Below are 5,911 nucleotides of genomic sequence, written 5' to 3'. Positions count from 1 at the left end.
GCGTTATTAATACAGTTTGAAACAAGTAGGGTAGGGTAGGGTTGGAAAACTCGATTTTTGTTCATTGACACACAACGAAAGCTAATTGGGTAAACTTTGGTTGTCCTGAAAAGGACAGTAGTAGGCTAGGTGGACAGTGGGCAGCAGGGTGACACTGTTTAGCTCTTGCCACCGGGTGTCTTCTGTGACTTCTTGGGCAGAAGCACGGCCTGGATGTTGGGGAGGACACCACCCTGGGCGATGGTGACACCCGACAAAAGTTTGTTCAACTCTTCGTCGTTACGGATGGCCAGCTGGAGGTGACGAGGAATGATTCTTGTCTTCTTGTTGTCTCTGGCAGCGTTGCCGGCCAACTCGAGCACTTCAGCGGCCAAATACTCGAGGACGGCGGCTAGGTAGACTGGGGCACCAGCACCGACACGCTCAGCATAGTTTCCTTTCCTCAACAGACGATGAATACGTCCGACTGGGAATTGAAGGCCTGCCCTGGAGGAGCGAGACTTGGACTTTCCCTTGACTTTACCGCCTTTACCACGTCCGGACATTGTGAGTTGGTTAGGAGCGAGAAGAGTATAGCGACACAGCGATTGCGGCTGTAGGCTATGAATGAAGACTTAACGGCGAGATCGGCCCTTTTATACGAAACGGCGAGGAAATCCGTTCGTCACCAAGCGAGCGTTCTGATTGGCTGCGTAGCGGCTTGGCGTTCGTACTCGTACTCGTACTCTCCAAATTTCCTCGCCGTTTCATATAAAAGGGCGGCCGGCGGTGGGTTCGCCTCATTTCTGTTCAAGCCGTTGAAAAGAAAACAACATGCCACCTAAAGTTTCTTCCAAGGGAGCCAAGAAGGCCGGTAAGGCTAAAGCCGTACGCACCGGTGACAAGAAAAAGAAGAGGAGGAGAAAGGAAAGCTACAGCATCTACATTTACAAAGTCTTGAAGCAGGTGCACCCTGACACTGGCATTTCCTCCAAGGCCATGTCCATCATGAACTCCTTCGTCAACGACATCTTTGAGCGCATTTCAGCTGAAGCCAGCCGTCTTGCCCACTACAACAAGCGCAGCACCATCACCTCCAGGGAGATCCAGACCGCTGTCCGTCTCCTCCTGCCCGGTGAGCTGGCCAAACACGCCGTCAGTGAAGGCACCAAGGCTGTCACCAAGTACACCACCAGCAAATAAACACAACAGCAAACAACCACCTGGCTTGCTTGTTGTGTGGCTCTACTACTCGGCCCTTTTCAGGGCCTCCACCCATTCCCAATTAGCTCGGTTTGGTTTACATTGAACGAGTTTTCCCTCCCTTATCCACCTACCCACCCACTCTGTGTAGCTGCCATGTTACAGTTGTTTTTTGTTTAGTCATTCTTTTCTTTAATAAGTAGAGATAGATATACATACATACATAGGCCTGCATAGTAATATGCCTATCCCAACAACTGCACACACTATTCTCTTAACACATTTCATGCTAATTCTATCCTTTAAACTAGACATAAAAAGGCCACATACTTATTACTGGGTGGCTCCTTTTTTTAAAAAACACTATTTCATTCTGCATCTCACACAGGGCATCAGCACACCTCTATGCATATCATTTATTGTGTGTTGTTTGGCATAGATCCAAGGGATGAATGGGATTTAATAGTTTTAATTCAGATTATAAGGCTGGCTGTTGTAATAGGAATTATTAGCCAACACTTTGATTCTTATCACCAGTGCTAACTGCCATTTTCATTACAATACATCCATTCTGGTGGGTTGGTTTTTTTCTGTCTTCATTATATATGTTGAACATAACTGTGTGAATGTGGCTTTTGGTGTTTTTATTATTTTTGTTTTTCTTTCATTAAAGCTACCATGTCAGATTGCTAAGGCATGCATCTGCCACCATTTGTTCACTGATTTATTTTTTTCCTACTACCATCATATCATATGATTCTTTTTGTTTTGTCTTTTGCTAGTCCTGGCTTGAAAATGAGTTGGTTACACTTCTGCACAACATACATTCTCTTTAACAAGACAAAACAACAATTAAATACTCTGAACTTTTTTTTTTATTATCATATATATACTTTTTTTTTTTTCAAATTACAGAAAATAAAAAATAACATGAGCTCAAGTACACAGCTTTCAAGAAGTTCATGGTTTTCTTTGCCAGCCCGCACAATGATTTCAGCACAGATTAAAATTTAAACAATCAAAAGGAGGTTGATCTCTTACCGGCTGACGAGAAAGTTTGCGCAGAAGCATCATTTCTTAAGTCCTTGGTCAGTTGGAGTTGTAAAATGATGAGGTTTTCTTAACATTTGCCCTGGGGCATACATTTATGGTCCTGGTACTAGTTCTATACTGACAAGGATTCTTTCAAAGCAACTTGAGCCCAAAGGGAAGTATTTATATGCCTGCAACATAGCTGTGATTAATAAAGAATGAATTTCAATGCAAAAAATAATAATTTGAATCCCTGCAAGCTCCTTTCACATAAACCAGAGAGAAAAAAATGTATGCCAGTCTATAACATATACAAAATAAATAAATAAGATTGAATATAAAGATTTTTTTTATTCCTCTCATTAGTTCAACCCTTCTCTTTTTATATAAACACCCAAGGCAGACACTTGAGTAAATTAATATCCTTCCATATATTATAGAAACATAAATAAATATGTGTAAAAAGTATTTCATATATGTATATTTTTTTTAATATATATAAATATATATATATATATATATAAATATATATATATATATATATATATATATATATATATATATATATATATATATATATATATATATATATATATAATGTAAAAATATTGAATAGACGAATATTGTATATATGTCTATATATACGTATGTATATATATGCATGTTTTGTGTATATATATATATATATATATATATATATATATATATATATATATATATATATATATATATATATTTACATGTGTGTCTAAATGTATATTCATTGAATATATATTTGAATGTATATTCAAATATATATATTTGAGTGTAGACGAAAGACGCTCAAGTAAAATAATATCCTTCAGAATATTATAATTATAAGTTTTTTTTTTCTACCCCAGCAAACAGAAGGATATATATATACACACATATATATAATTTATATTTACAAATATATATCATATAAGAATTAATATATATATTCATAATATATAAGGATATAATACAAATATATATATATATATATATATATATATATGTATAAATAAATAAATTATATATATAGATATATTCATATATAATGTATTTATTATGTAAATATATATATATATGTATATATCAGTGTGTATATATAAAGGTATGTATATATGTTCCAATATATTTATTTGTTTGTTCGGATACATATATATCTGTTGTGTGTATTAAATTGCGCTCTTCTGTCAGTTTTTTCATTTGACGACAGTCGGTTAAGGTACTGGCCCCAGCCTAAAGATATTAGTAGAGCCTTCATAATGTGATGCCATGGGTTAGCAAAAAATAAATGAAGAAAAATCACATAGCAGGACAAATTGACATTTTACATGCTTTCAAACTTAAACTGAAATCAGAAAATGATGTGAAATTCATCTTGTGTATATAGAAAAATAAGCATTGTGCCAAAATCCTAATCATTGGTTTTAAAAATGACACCAGCTTAATTTAAAAACTGGAAATTGTTTTGCCCTGGCGGATGAGATACCGGTAGCCGACACAGGGTTTACAGGCTGATAAAAGAAAGCGGTATACTTAAAGACAAAAGAATACCCTGTGTTAAAGCGGAACCAGCTAAGATTAAAGCTTAAAGTAAAGGCCTGCCCTGTCGCAGAATGTTAAAGTGGCCGGTGAAAGATCCCCGCGCCAGGCTAAAAGCAAGCTGTACACTTATTACTTAACGAGAGCTTCTTCAGGTCTTGTCTGTAGGACAATTCAGTCACAATAACAGGCAGACCAGGCCAGCCCTGGATATAAGCTAATTCATTTTATGCGGTGCTTCGACAGTCAATGAATATGGAGCTGCGGTCAGACTTTCAAACAAACCGCCTGAGTATTTAAAATGGGAAACAATATTTATTAATATTATCACCAACTAGATCTAGATTATATAGGCTACAAGGAAACCCAGAACCAGACTGGAAAGAAGTAAATTTACTCCCACTAATGATGACTTCTCACTAATACTAATAATTAAAAAAATGTTTAAAAAAATTAATTGCTCAAACCTAATAATCATTACAATCAAGCATCAAGTCTGATAGCCAACATTGGACCTAAAATCTAGATCTATTAGTTTTTACTGAACTAAATCTTATGTTAGCTACTAATAATTACTAATGCATTCAATTATTAATACCTAGGCTACTCATTCCTACAGAATCTAGAAATTCTAGATCTAGACTCTAGAGAAATACTGGCGTCCCAGGCCAACCTAACCTTTTAAGCAACATCCTTAATTAGCATTTAATTTACCATGGATCGCCTGCCTTTTTTTTTTCACCGTGAAATTATTATTGTAATTTTTGAAACAGTATTTTGAATAGATCCACCCTCCTGTTTATATTATTTTAGTTAAGCTAGAGCGTTAGATCTAGAATTCTAGATCGACGCCTAGTTGCGTGTTTTAAAATAAAGCCAGAATATTAATAGACTGAAAATAAATGTGCCAGTTGTCGTGGGAAAAGGTTAAAAGAATAATTAATAAATGAAAAGCATTGAACTATTTCTCAAACATTAAATTAGTAGACTTGTAGGCGGCTAGATCTAGATCTATGTGATGAGTTGGATTAAAATTGAATGAATTCGTGCAGAATGTTTCGGAAGGAGTGAGTGAGCGGGAGACCCAAAAAAGTTAAAGTATCGCCTTTCCGATAGATCATTTCACATGAAAGCGATAGTTAAAGGACAGGTCGGATGCAGGGGGCACCTGGTTTTCTGATTTTAGTCAAGGAAAATGGGGAAAATGTATTTATTTTGTATTTTACAACGCGCGATGCTCGAAAATTAGTAGCTCAGGGAAGTCTACCGGTGGTTACCGCCTCAGGTTAAAAATAGCGACCAATGGCTGTAGAGGGAAAAAAAGGCACATAGTATTCGATATTAAAACAATGTTTCGCTTTTGTGGCGATTTAGGGCGTTTTTTATTATTGAAATAATATGAGGAAAGCAGTGAAATCATTATTGTAGCCAGAAAAGGACGAATAACTGCTGATTTCGTTTGAGTATATTTATAAGCCCCAATTTTCTCACACCGATGTCTACGGCCATACCACGTTGAAAATACCGGTTCTCGTCCGATCACCGCAGTCAAGCAACGTCGGGCGTGGTTAGTACTTAGATGGGTGACCGCTTGGGAACACCACGTGTTGTAGACTTTTTTTCATCTTTTGTCTTTTGTTTTTACCCCACTGGACACCTATTCTTACCACCTGTACTCTTTCCTAAGTTCACCACATACCTGTGAACACTTTTGTAATATCGAAATATTTTTTGTTTGTTTCTTTTGTGCCTTCACGGTAGGCTACCTCGACCCTCCCCACCCATGGAAACAAACCCCTTAAAAACCAAAGGAAAGATGACCACTCTGCCCAAATTAAATAAATAAACTAAGTAGGCTACAACCAAATAATTGTACAATCAAACCTAAGTAATAAGGAGGAAGAAGTAACTCAGTAAGTAAGGGGTAGGTATGGAAAACATTCGTGTAGGGGTTACAACCACTCGAGCTAATTCGGAAACGTATGGGTGGCCCTAATAAGGGCCGGATGGGTAGAACAAATGGGTGGTCCTGGGTTGAGTTTAACCGCCGAAGCCGTACAGGGTGCGACCTTGACGTTTCAGAGCATAGACGACATCCATAGCAGTGACGGTCTTCCTCTTGGCGTGCTCAGTGTAGGTGACGGCA

General features: G+C 37.2%; 1 non-coding gene across 1 annotated transcript; it reads left to right on the top strand.

Moving 5' to 3' along the window:
• The first annotated feature begins 5,262 nt into the window (after positions 1-5,262).
• On the top strand, positions 5,263-5,381 carry LOC131934447 (5S ribosomal RNA). The gene has a single exon (XR_009385748.1). It is a non-coding gene; the product is annotated as a 5S ribosomal RNA (ribosomal RNA).
• The last annotated feature ends 530 nt before the right edge of the window (positions 5,382-5,911 follow it).

This window comes from Physella acuta, unplaced genomic scaffold, assembly GCF_028476545.2.
Source record: "Physella acuta isolate Inbredline_101_S28 unplaced genomic scaffold, ASM2847654v3 ptg002827l, whole genome shotgun sequence".
In the NCBI taxonomy this organism is placed as follows: Eukaryota; Metazoa; Mollusca; class Gastropoda; family Physidae; genus Physella; species Physella acuta.
Note: the sequence above shows the minus strand (reverse complement) of the source record. Positions and strands in the feature narration are given on the sequence as shown.